The sequence below is a fragment of the Triturus cristatus genome, chromosome 4_1 (assembly GCF_964204655.1).
Source record: "Triturus cristatus chromosome 4_1, aTriCri1.1, whole genome shotgun sequence".
NCBI lineage: Eukaryota > Metazoa > Chordata > Amphibia > Caudata > Salamandridae > Triturus > Triturus cristatus.
The window spans coordinates 69625110-69637561 of record NC_140585.1 but is presented as its reverse complement, the minus strand read 5'-3'; positions in this window follow the sequence as shown (position 1 = coordinate 69637561).

Genomic DNA, 12452 nt, shown 5'->3' with positions numbered 1-12452 from the left:
CCCTGGGACTCCCATGAGTAGAGGCTCTACTCAAAACCTACTTCTAATCCCTGGCAGCAGCCCGGAACCGCGAACCCAGCACACTCTGCACCAGCCAAGCCTGGCCCGTGCCAGAGTGAACAAAGACAACGAGGAGACCCCACGGCGACTGTGACCCCGAGTCCGGCACCCAAGGACCTCCCTCAACACTACTGAAGAAGCCTGCAGCCTCAGAACAAGGTGCCCCCCTACCGCGATCAACAGAGGGTAAGATTTCCCAACACCAAAAGGCACCCCTGCACGCGGCGCCCCGTGGCCCCCTGTGCCCAATCCCGGGGTACCTACCTATCCTCCAACTACCCAACTTACCTCTCGAAGTGGTGGTGGCACCTGAAGAATCCTCGTCCCCGAGCTTGCAGTCTTTTTCTAAACCGGAGATTTCCCATTGAAACCAATTGAGCGCCCGAAGGCTCAAAAGCACCCTGCACCCAGCCGCCCGAGTGGCCCTGGCAGTGCAACCTCTACACCTACCTACTTCCCCACTTGCCCTGAGTAAGTGACCAGGAGCCCAGCTCCCACAGCCGCGTGGCTTGCTAGTCAGCAGCCACCAACCAAGGCCCCTATCCCTCATAGGATAACATTGGGCCTAACTCTCTCTGCACCCGGCCGCCCTAGAGTCGCTGAGGGTGAACCAACTGTACCTACCTGACCCTGGGGGACCCCTGAGTCTATGCCAAGAACCTCAACTCTGCCAGTCGAGTACTTACCTTTAAATCGATAACTCTATTTTCTTCATAGGGTAACATTGACTGGCTTTTTCCTGAAATTTCTTCCAAGTGTGGACTTTTCAAATCTTAAAATATTCACCAAAAATCAGCCGAGTAACGAAAACGAAAATACTCACCTGCTCTTAGGTGAGCTCCCAGTGCTGGATCTTGGTGCCCAGCACTGACTCTGAAAAATACTTACAACTGAACTTACCAGTAACCCAATTTTCTCCCATAGGAAATTATTGACTGTTTTTCTGTGAAATTTCTTCTAAGTGTCAATTTCTGCAATCTTTAAATATTCTTTAAAAATCGTATAATATCTGAAAACATAATAACTTAGTTGGTTGTTGGAAACGGAGGAACTAAGAATAAAGAGGGGCAACGCTTTGCTGAAGGGGGACGCTTTGCTGAAGGGGGACGCTTTGCTGAAGAGGAAGCCCTGCTGCTGTTCTTTGCTCTCTGCCTGCTGGGGACCTGCCTTTAATATCAACTGTTCGCCGGACCCGCTTCGCGGGTCCCGCTTCACCAGTATTACCTTGGGGAGAACTGCACTGTGTCCGTGAGGCTTGTGGTGCTCTGGGGAACTGGGTAGGGCTGCGAGAGTTTCAGCAGGGACTCCGTGTCCCAGGAGTCCCTGCCTGGCCGATTGAAAACACCTGGCCCGCTCTCCCTCTCAGCCCCGCCCCCTGCGCGTCACTCTAACTATATTTCTGCCATCCCTCCCCGCTGCGCGGGAGCGCGCGGGGGAGCGCCCGGGGCTAAGCCCGGGCAAAGGGCGGGCCGTTTGAGGCCGTTCGAGGACGGTGGAGGCCGGGACCGGGCCACCCCCCCTTTATCGGTCCTGTCTCGCCGGACCTCCCTGGGGTTCGTACACCTGCCCCTTTATATATTCATCGGCAAGCCATTTATCCCACTGATACAATTGTGCTAACAAGAGGCAGGAAAAAAAAGGCAGCGGGAGGGGTGGGTAACCTCCTAGGACCAATGGACGATTTTATCATTAAGGCAAACTCTTTTATTGATCAGAGTATTAGCCTTATGGAGGGTAGGGTGTCTTTAGACCTTGCACGCGCCAAGAGATCTTCCTTGGGTACTCTAGCGAGTGTAAGATCCCCTGAGCTAGTTACTGCTCCTGAATCTAGGTCACTGAATGAAGGTAGGCGTAGCTTACCAAGCATGGTGGATTTATCTGCATCTCCGCTATCAGACCTACAGACCAGCACAGATCTGGAAAAATCCCCCGACCTCCTCCCGCTATCCCCACAGCTATCCTCGCAAGTTACACCAGACGAAACAAGAAGAGATAGAGGGAGGAGGGAGGGTGCTGTGAGGAAAAGGAAGATAGACATAAACCAGCCTTCCCTAGTTCCCAATACACCAGTTTTTAATAAATCAGTTTCTAGGCCTAGTTCAACGGAGAACCTACACTCGAGAAAGGTACAAGTAGTTCACTCTGCGATATTACATCGCTCAGCACACGATAGTTCCGACCCCATCTTTGTGGCCTCATTGACTGATGTCCCTAGTGGTGGAGACCCACTCCGGTCTGATAACTTACAGATGTCATTAAACAGTATAGCGGATCTATTGAAATCACTACTCACCCCAATAGAACTTAGGTTAACGAAAATAGAAAATAAATTGACCAATCTTTTAAATCTGCATAAGACTAAGCAGGTATCAGGGACACAAATTCCACGAGCAAAAAACCAGATTCAGAATCCAGCCAAATCAGCACCCCCACAAAATTGTATTTCTACTCCTACTGCCCCATTACAAAAATTAATTCCATCTACTAACTCAAAAATTAATAGTCCAGTAAAACCCGCCCCTAAAAACACCGCCACCTCAACAGTGGCAAGTACCTTGCCCCAAAAAACAATGGTACAAAATGCTCAAGCCTCAACAAATCCGGCCTGGCCGTTGATAGCTTCAAAAACGGCACCCTCAGTTTCTGACACAGGTGGTATGAGGGTAGATCAACTGCCCAGACTTCCTGTTGACTTGCCCCCGGAAGCCTACCCCCTTGTGGCAGTAATGACAGGTGTCCCTGAACTCTTGGATTATAATTCTGAACCCACATGGTCCCTAAAGAATAAAGTGCAATTCTGGCTCAACACTAATTGCCCTGTCCCACCGACAAGGTCCTACAGGATCCTTATGGTACGTAGAACCACCTGGGTGGGCCAAGGCCGAAAATCACTGCCAGGCGACTGCATCGTGGTAACCTTTGATGATCCTAGAGCAGTCGACCATATCTGTGCATGGGAAAAATCATGTGAAAGTGGAGGAATAAGCATCAAACGGCTTTCCTTCTTTTACCCACCAAGGTTGTCAAACACCCAAGAGCCATCTTGGCAACCGATGGGTCCCCGCTATTTCGACCATGACAGCCACAGGCAGACAATGGGTCCCTGCCATCCCCAATATGACAATTCTTGGAAAACGGTGGGGCATCGACACCTGGGTAGAGACTGGGACAGTTGGGGTGGGACACATACGTTGAGGGCGGTAAACCATGAGCGCACTCGCTGGGTTCCTTGGTCCGGTATTCCCACACATAACCGATTCAGCGGTCTAGAAATGGTCGATTGACCACTAACATTGATTGACCCCATTAACCCAAAGTCTATTATGGACAATGTCAATACACCGGATTTAAACAACCCAGTTATATTTGGCGAAACAGAGGGGACACAGGCGCCTGACGGTGCTAGCACAACCAATAGGGAATGTAGGCTTTCTTCCTCCATTGTGACTCCTCAGATATTAACGACAACATTTACCCAGCGATATTAGCTTTAGTTTAAGCTCCAGTGTAGCAACCACGGAAGTTAGGCCGAGTTTTTCATCTTACAGCCTGATTACGTGGAACGTGGCAGGTTTGAGTAAAAAGGTCCACCAGCAAGCATGGCTGGATGTTATTAATAAACATACCATAGCCTGTTTGCAGGAAACCTGGACGACCGAGGAAATCCACATTATAGGATTCCAAACCTTTCATTCTCCCGCACTTATTAGTAAGCAGGGCAGGAATAAAGGAGGCCTTTGTACTTATGTGGCTACAACTGCGGAACTCAGGGTCAACAAGTGTCTTAACGCAGAGTTTTATCAGGTCCTGGTCTTTAAAGGGCCCCGCTCTGTCAATTTAATTTTAATTAATTTTCATAATAACGTACCATCTATCCATACAGAGCACGTTCTTCACAACCTTCTAAATAGCATAATATCTTTAATAGACAATCTTGTAGGTGAGAAGGTGTTAATCTGGGTAGGTGACTTCAATTGCACAGTCTGCCCCCTTTCTGCAACTGGTTTGTGTGGCCAAGCAGATTATGGGGAAGACTGCCCTACCCATTTCACCCACTCAAAATTAGGCAACTCCTTAAATAACATGATGTTCTATTTGAATTTATCCTTTGTAAACGAACTGTGCAGCCCGATCGTCCCGTTTCAACCAACTTTCAATGGGCGAGGGTGTAACTCCACCATAGATTTCACCCTAATGTCCCTGGCCCATGCTGGCTGCATAACCCTCTGGGAGACTGGAAAGGCTCTCTTCGGAGATCATTACCCCATATCATTCTCTGTAAAAACAATGGGAGAATGTAGTCAACCCAAGAAGAACCCTAATTATGCCCCCAAGGATAATCTCGGTGCTGTAAATGGGTATGTTGTCAAATGGGATAAAGTTGAGCCAGCTGGCTTCCTAAAGAGCTTGGTTTCGACGTCTCTTGAGGATATTCACGTATGTTTAACAGCTGACATGGAGCCTGATAAAGTCGTGGCTGCCTTTTCTAATATCCAACGGTCAGTAAAAGATCTTTTATTTAGAGAACATAGGCAAACAGCTAAGCGCCCACAGGGTTGGTTTGATAATAAATGCACCAAAGCTTTGACTTCTCTCAAAAAGGCCCTACAGACTAAACCAAAAAACCAAGACCTAATCCGTCAAGCTAGAGGAGCTTACAAATTGACCATTAAAACGAGAAAAGCCACCCTTAAGCGGGAGGCGTGGACGGCCTTACGTGAGGCCTCGCTACAACGCGATAGTACATTATTTTGGAAAGTGGTAAATGCCCCGTACCTGCAAAGCAGAGCGGAAGATATCTTAGATGTGGCTATCCCAGGGGACACCTGGGTGAACCATTTTAAGCAGTTATATAACAGTTCGACTGTAGGGCACTGTCCTCCTTCGCTAACTCTCAGTTTGATGGACCCCGGCGGACCAGGCGAGCGAAATGCTTTTCCGTTGAATATTACTTTCAGCCTCCAAGAGGTCATTAAAGCTATTAAGGACAGTTCACCCGGTAAGGCTCCGGGTCCCGACGGTGTCCCAATCGACGTCTATAAGGCAGAGATGGATTTATGGGCACCCTTACTTACCAATGTTTTAAACAAGTCTAACCAACAGGGATTTGTGGCATCTTGGCCTGACGCTACTGTCGTGCCAATATTCAAGAAGGGTGACAGAAACGACCCAAATTGTTATAGGCCAATCTCTCTTCTGGATGCACTGATGAAGGTGGCCGGCAGGATTATCCTAAACCGGATCCAGAGCTGGGAGACTGAAAATCAGGCCATCTCTAACTTACAATATGGTTTTAGGACGGGCAAGGGAACGGTTGAGCAGTGCTTGAACCTGGCCTTAATTATTGCAAAGTACACTCAAGCGAAGAGCGAAAAGTTATACATTTCCTTCATTGACCTAAGCTCAGCGTTCGATTGTGTGAATCATGAATTCCTCTGGAACACACTCTTCTTTGGGCCTTGATGCCCAAATCATCACGTTTATTCGTGAACTTTACAGGGACGCAGGGGCAAGGGTCAGATTTGGACGTCTGGGGGAATGCTCAGATAAATTCCCTATCTCGCGGGGGGTCAGACAGGGGTGCATATTGGCTCCCCTGTTGTTTACCATTTACATTAACACTATTGGAGAACACCTAAGTAATTTTCAATATGACTACCCCGCCATAAAGGGTACCTCAGTGCCCCTATTACTCTATGCTGACGACGCGGCAATTATGTCGCGTACTAGGATAGGTCTACAGCGGGCGGTGGTTCAATTTACCTCCTTTATGAGGGATAGGGAATTAAAGGTGAACACTTCTAAATCTTACAACATGGTCTGTGGCAGGGGCCTTAGAAGTGCACCTTGTTCTATTTATCTGGACGCCCAAAAAATTGAAACCACTGAGAAATTCTGTTATTTAGGTGTGACTTTTGATAGGAGGGGGAGCTGGAAGCCGGCAATAGCAACAAGGAAATTAGCCTTTTTACGTTCTGCGGGAGCCCTGAACAATTTTTCTGCAAAAATTGGGGGGAAGCCCGCTATGGAACTAATACAAATCTATAAGGCCACAGTTGTCTCCTCAGCCACCTATGGGGCAGGGCTCTGGGGGATAGAAAATGTGCAGACGCTACAAAGCTGTGAGAATCAGTTTATCTGCCACTTACTAGGAGTCTCTAAATTTTCATCAATTTACATGACCCATATAGAAGTAGGCCTTCCCTACATTAGTGACATTGTTAACATATCCCCTCTTTTACTGTGGCATAAGGTCTGGGTGACAGAGGAGACAACCTTAAATAGGGAAGTAATTACCGACTGTCTCACAATGAACGGAATGGCCAATATTAGGTGGCTCTCCTACGTGAAAAATCTTTGTGTAAAGATAGGACACCCAGAATTCTTTGATAACCCGCCCAGTTTGGATGGGCTATCGAGAGCCGCCTTGAAAAAGTTGGCTCTTGACCACCAGGTAATGGAAAGATGGGACAAGGAGAAAATGAAACCTACTGTACTCCGGTTTCAGGAAATTACTCAGTGCGAGGGTCTCCAATATTATCTTAGCTCAGAATTAAGCCCATATGCACGCACATTGCTGACTCGCCTCAGATTAGGCATGTTTTTTCACTTAGTTACTTTTCCCCTCTGTAATGACTGGTCCACTGAAATTCCTTTGTGCCCATGTGATGATATCTCCAGACAATCGGACATACATTGTGTCTTTTTTTGTGTATTTTACAAAGTCCCGCGTAGAGCTCTTCTGTTACCCGTTCTGAGGGCATGGGGGATTCGTACCTGTAAATTAGCATACATGAAATTACTGCTATTAGAAGATGATTCCCTTATTCATGCAGTTTCAAGTTTCTTAAAATTAGTAATTAAATTTAGAAAATCTATGCAATCCTCATGTTCTTAATCTGTTCCCGAATTATTATGATCTGAATCTCTTTTTAATGATATTTTATCTTGAATGTATGATCGAATAAGCTTATGTTGTTGACCCTGTTTTATCTTAAAAATTTTTTGTATTATGTGCTTTTATGATTTTATCCTAAATCGAATAAAGCTTGTTTTGATTTGATTTGATTAATAACTTACCTGTTTTGGATAAAGGTCCCAGTACTGAGTCTAGGCACCCAGTACTGGATTACAAAAGTAACGAGAACATGCTGTACCTGCAACTTGAATTTTCTTCCATAGGGAATCTTTGACTGTTTTCTTTGAAATATTTTCTGTCAACTTTTAAAATAGCTAAATATTGTTTAAAAATCATCACAGTAATTAAGTCGACTTTTATCACTTGATTCTAAGTACTGACCCAGGACTGAATCTAGGATCCAGTCCTGGAATTCCAAAAGTAATCCTAAAAGTAATCTGTGGCAAATAACATGAAACTTCCATTGAACTCGATGCATTATTGTGTTTAAAATAGTGTTGCCTATTGCAACCACTTGTAACTGTTTACAAAAGTCAATTACATTCTGCAAAAGTATTTATATAAAGCATCTCATTCTGAGAAAGTATATTTTGATTCCAATTGTTGGTTCTAAAATAAAACAAGCATATATTTTTTTGATATATAAACCATTGGCCTAGAGTTCAGTTATTGAGTGTGTGAGACCATTTGCTGACTGAGTGTGCACAACAAATGCTTTACACTGTCCTCTGATACTGCCTTACTGCTCGACCAAGCTACCACTTTAGAGAGTAAGGTTATATCTAACTTTAGCCTCTGCCAAGCCTCTGGGGACTGTGGACTCTGTACACCCTGTACCTATTTGGGAACAGTATAAACAGAGCCACTTTCTCACAGTTACCTCTCCCCTGGGAAGCCACAAAAGTTGTAAACCTAAATGAAGAGTTTCAAAGGGGAAGTAGCCTTAGAAGGTCAAATAGTGGACACACACGAAAGGGGATGCCTTTTTGTTCTGGTAGACAGGGTGGCGTCAGGGATAAAGAGAGGGAAAACAGTTGCCAAACTGGTTTTCTCATGGGCGTGTAGCCCTCAGGTAGACATGCCTTCAGGGTGGGCAATGAAGCTCCACACACCGAAAGAAGGGTTCTGCCATCTCGGGAGTGGGAAAAATGCTGCACCTTGCTAGATTCCACACATTGCAGGAAGTCGTCATAAGGCAGGAGGGAACCTGGCAGCCCATTGTCTAGCTAGCAGTCACCAAAGCCCCCCAGGGTCAAGTTGTGGGCATAAAAGTGGGATCCCTGACACACAGGCTTCTGATCCAGTCTGCATTGGAGGGAGGACCGAAGGAGGACTGCCTGCTATTCCCTAGACCTGGAAAAGAGAGAGGCTACATCAAATACTGGATTGCATCTGCTACTCCTGGTCTAGCAAAGAAAGGACTGTCTGTGGTGCCCTGCTTGAGGAACAGTCATCCCGAGCCCCAGACAGAAGTGAATCCTAAGAGTCAGTAGGCTGGCTTCCTGTTATAGTATCAGGGCCACAAAAGCTGAAGAAGCCGTCTTGGCCAAGTTGGTGTAGACACTTGCTTATTTAGTGCGGATTGCTACTTGGCAGTCTCGGAGACTGACCCCTGACTCTCAAAGGTTGCACCAACATCTCCTGGACCCGGGAGTCGTCAAAGTGCAGTTTGGTCACCCAAGACAAACACTAGCCGCAGTTAAAGGGAACCACTGGTTTCGCTGTGACTGGAGACCAGTGGCAACTGGCTTTTGGCTGGCCTTTTCCTGGCTTAGAGGGATATTGACCTCTGTAACCAAAATTGCCCTACCATGTTTGTGGACCAAGGGGTGGCCCCAGGAAACCCCCATCGACCAGATCAACATTCACAGCATCCTGTAGCCCTTGCATTATGACCACTCCTTTGATGTCTGTAGAAGCTCTGCCATAGACCCTGGAACTGGACTGGAGATTGCTTTGAGTGCAAGGTAACTATTCTGCTAAGCCGTACTGGCCCCTCTGACTTGCTGCGGAGTTAGTCGCCTAGAGCAGGCTCGAGTAACCAAACTCAAAAGTTTACAAAAGTTCTCAAAGCAACCACCAAGTGTGGTAGCTGCCAATGCTGGTTTGCGATTAGCATAAACATTTAGTGATTTACGATTTACTTAAGTTGTATCTCCAGAAGCCTCTGGTGGATGTTATTTGTTTACAGGTCTAAAAAATTCATAAACATAAGACCAATTTTGATAAATTAGGTCGGATTTTCTTCAGGACGTGTGTGTTTCTTAGTCAATTGTTTTGGTACTTCTAAATGCTTTCCACTTGTTCCTTTGTTAAAGCCGGACTGTTCGAAGCCACAGCTACCCAGGTCTGAGCGCAGGGTTTTAAAGACAAGCCTGACTGGACCCAAGACAGGTCTGTGAGTTTATTACACTGTGAGGGCGCACAGTCACACACTATAATACACCGCATCTCCTCACACTGGCTTCTACCTCTGGCAGTAGGTGGGCCTGCCTAACACAATGGTAATTCATAGGCATGTGAGGGAGCGGCTATCCATGAGGAGCAACAGCATGCATTCTGAAAAAATGAAATCTGGTATTTGGGTACAAAAACTGATTTACAGAAAATATTGAGTTTTTTATTTTATCCAATATATTTATTAAATAGCTATGTAGCGGAGTTTATTAAACGCTGGTATTTGGAAATAAAAAGTGAGTAAGTTGTGAAAATGCGAGTTTATTTTGCAAAAACGTATCTATTTGAGGCTAAGCGTAAAGCGGATGCTGGAGAGTAAAAGTTGCAGCATGGCCATAAAGTATTACAGCTCTGAGAAGCAACTGTTGGTCTTTTGTGTACAGTTATTGCTGATGTTAGTTCTTGCCAAAGGGCTGTTGTGCCTGTTATTTCATGACTTACTCAGACGCGCTTCGTCGTCTGGATTGCATTCTTTGGCTTTGACATTAGTGGCCCTGAGCTGCACCTGTGGGACTGGTGTCACCTATGGGATCTGTCTCATATATAAACCTGAACGGTCACTGAAATCTGATTGACAGTCCCAGTGCTGAGCCTGTGAGATCCACCACACTGAGCAGTTGTTCTACTGTTTACACACAATGACTGTGAGATCTAAGTAACTTTTCAATTTCCCACCCTGACCCATTCAGTTCTCAGTCATAAATCAGAACTGGGAAACTCCATCTTGAAATCTGAAAAAACGAGTGTGGAGGCCTCCCTAGCATGTGCATCGCCAGGGCGGAGGGATTCAATACAGGGATGTGCTGGAGAACAGCTCGGATGGTCTGAGCAAGGGTCGGCCAGAACTTTAATGAATCCCTCGCACCGCCCCTCGTGGTGCCCTCCCCTCTTTACGTGTGTCACATGGCTCACTACATTCCTACAAAGATTTTCTTTTGCTCAACTATAAGCAACTCAACTGAACAAATGTCTTCAGATCTTACACAACAAACAGTCACAAATATAGTCTTTTAGCTTCTGGGGTTGGGTGGTCTGAGGTCATAGATGATAGGGATGTCCGCAGGATGGAGGGTCCACAGCGGGGATAGTGTCTCAGTCACTTGAAGTTGACTCCTGCTGGTCAACATGGCTTAGTCCGTGCGCTCCCTCCATGCTGTCGTCCCATTCATCGCTGCCACTGTCCTCTGGGCAGTCATTTCGCCACTTCTGCAATGCAGATGTTCCTTGTGACCTAGTCAATTCCCCTCTGTGCTGTTACCCTGTTACCAATAACAGGTGTCTTTCAAAGGGGAGACAAAAGTTTTCCCCTCCATGGTGGTTCCTTACCAACGCGGATACTTGACTTTCGGACGGTCTTGGCTGGCTCAGCCATTGTCTTCTCCGGAGGATAATGGCTACGGGGTCCATCAAGTGTGACCGCCATGTATGAGCATGAGAGGCCATATCCACTATGGCACGGCCAGACATGCCCTCAGCAGGGGCTCTTATTGTAGTGCTATGAGGTGTTGGCCAGTGAGCCCCAAGGAACTCATCGGTTGTTTCTTCAGTGAATTGACTCTAAGCCAGTTCTAATGGCCTTGTTCACACTATACTCTTGACTGCTCCATTTTCCTGGGCCAACACCCTAGCTTTTCTCTGGTTTGATTGAAGTTTGTGTAAGCCTGTAACTCCACCACTAGAAATCTGGAATATGTGTCTGGCGTCCATTAGGAAGCAAGCCACAGTCATTGCTGATGTCTTGCTACAGCCCCTCACTGGAGCCATCGGTGATAACAGGGGCGGACCGGTCAAGAAGGCTTGTCACTACACACCAGTTAGGTAGTCAATGCCAACAAGCTTTATGAGAACCACATCTTGCTCCCGAGTCCAGCTTCTGTCTTGTTCACCCCCTGGTGTCCTATGAGAGCAAAGCGCAGCATGCATGGTCACAGAGTACAGGGAATTGATATCTAGTGCCCTTAAAGAAGGACGGAGGCCATCCTCTGTGACATGGAGCACATCCCAAACCGTCCAGAGGGCTGTGCTCTCCCGATTACTGACCTTGTCACAGTTACATTCCTCAGGAAGTCTTTCAACTGGTGTGACTCAATAGTGCGGCAGGCATGCATCAGATTTAGTTACTTCTGCAATTTCCTCAAATGTATCATTTGAGGACGGATCACAGAGGCAAATCACTCCACGCAATCATCCGCGCTGCCATTCGCGCCCCGGCGGTCTCTGGCTTGCAAGGTTGACGGGATTGATGGTCTGCTGGATTAGTACACCCTGGCTAGTACCTGAATCTGAACTGTATTTCTGTAGTTGAAGAACTCATGTCTCTTGGTGGTGGGTGAAGCATGAACCCGGATACAGTGGGATTAGGGGCTTGTGGCCACCTTATAGGGGTGTCCATATAGATAAATATGAAAATGCGTGCACTGCCACCTTTTTCAATGTTGGCGTACCATTTCTCTGTGCTGGTGAGCACTCTTGTTTGCCAACTCAATGGGTCGCCAATCATTGCGCCCCGTGTGTTGCGCTACCACAACTACGAGTCCAATGGTGCTGGCATCAATAATCAATTCAGAGTCCTTGGCTGGGTTAAAGTATGCCATTGTTGTGTCCAGCAGGAGGGTCTTTTTATTTATGCCTTGGCATGCCTTCACTTCTCCCACAACCCAGTGCCATGGATCAGACGCTTTCGTGATCTTTCTGTGTGCTGGCAAAGGTGGCTAAGTTAGGGATGAACCTCCCACAGTAGGTAGCGAGGCCAAGGAAGATTCGCACTTCAGAAGCAGACGGAGGTGGTTCCACCTCTCTAATAGACAGCTTTGGCAGAGTTGAATCGGATGCCTTATCCTGAAAATATGACGTCATAAAACTCCACTTCTTTCTGCCGGAATTGGCAATTTTACCTATTTAGTGTCAGACCCATCTTTGCTATCCGCTGGAGCGTGGCTGCGAGTTGCCGCTGGTGTTCTTCAATGGATGTTACATGAATGATAATGGCATTCAAAACGTTGTCAGAGCCTGACCG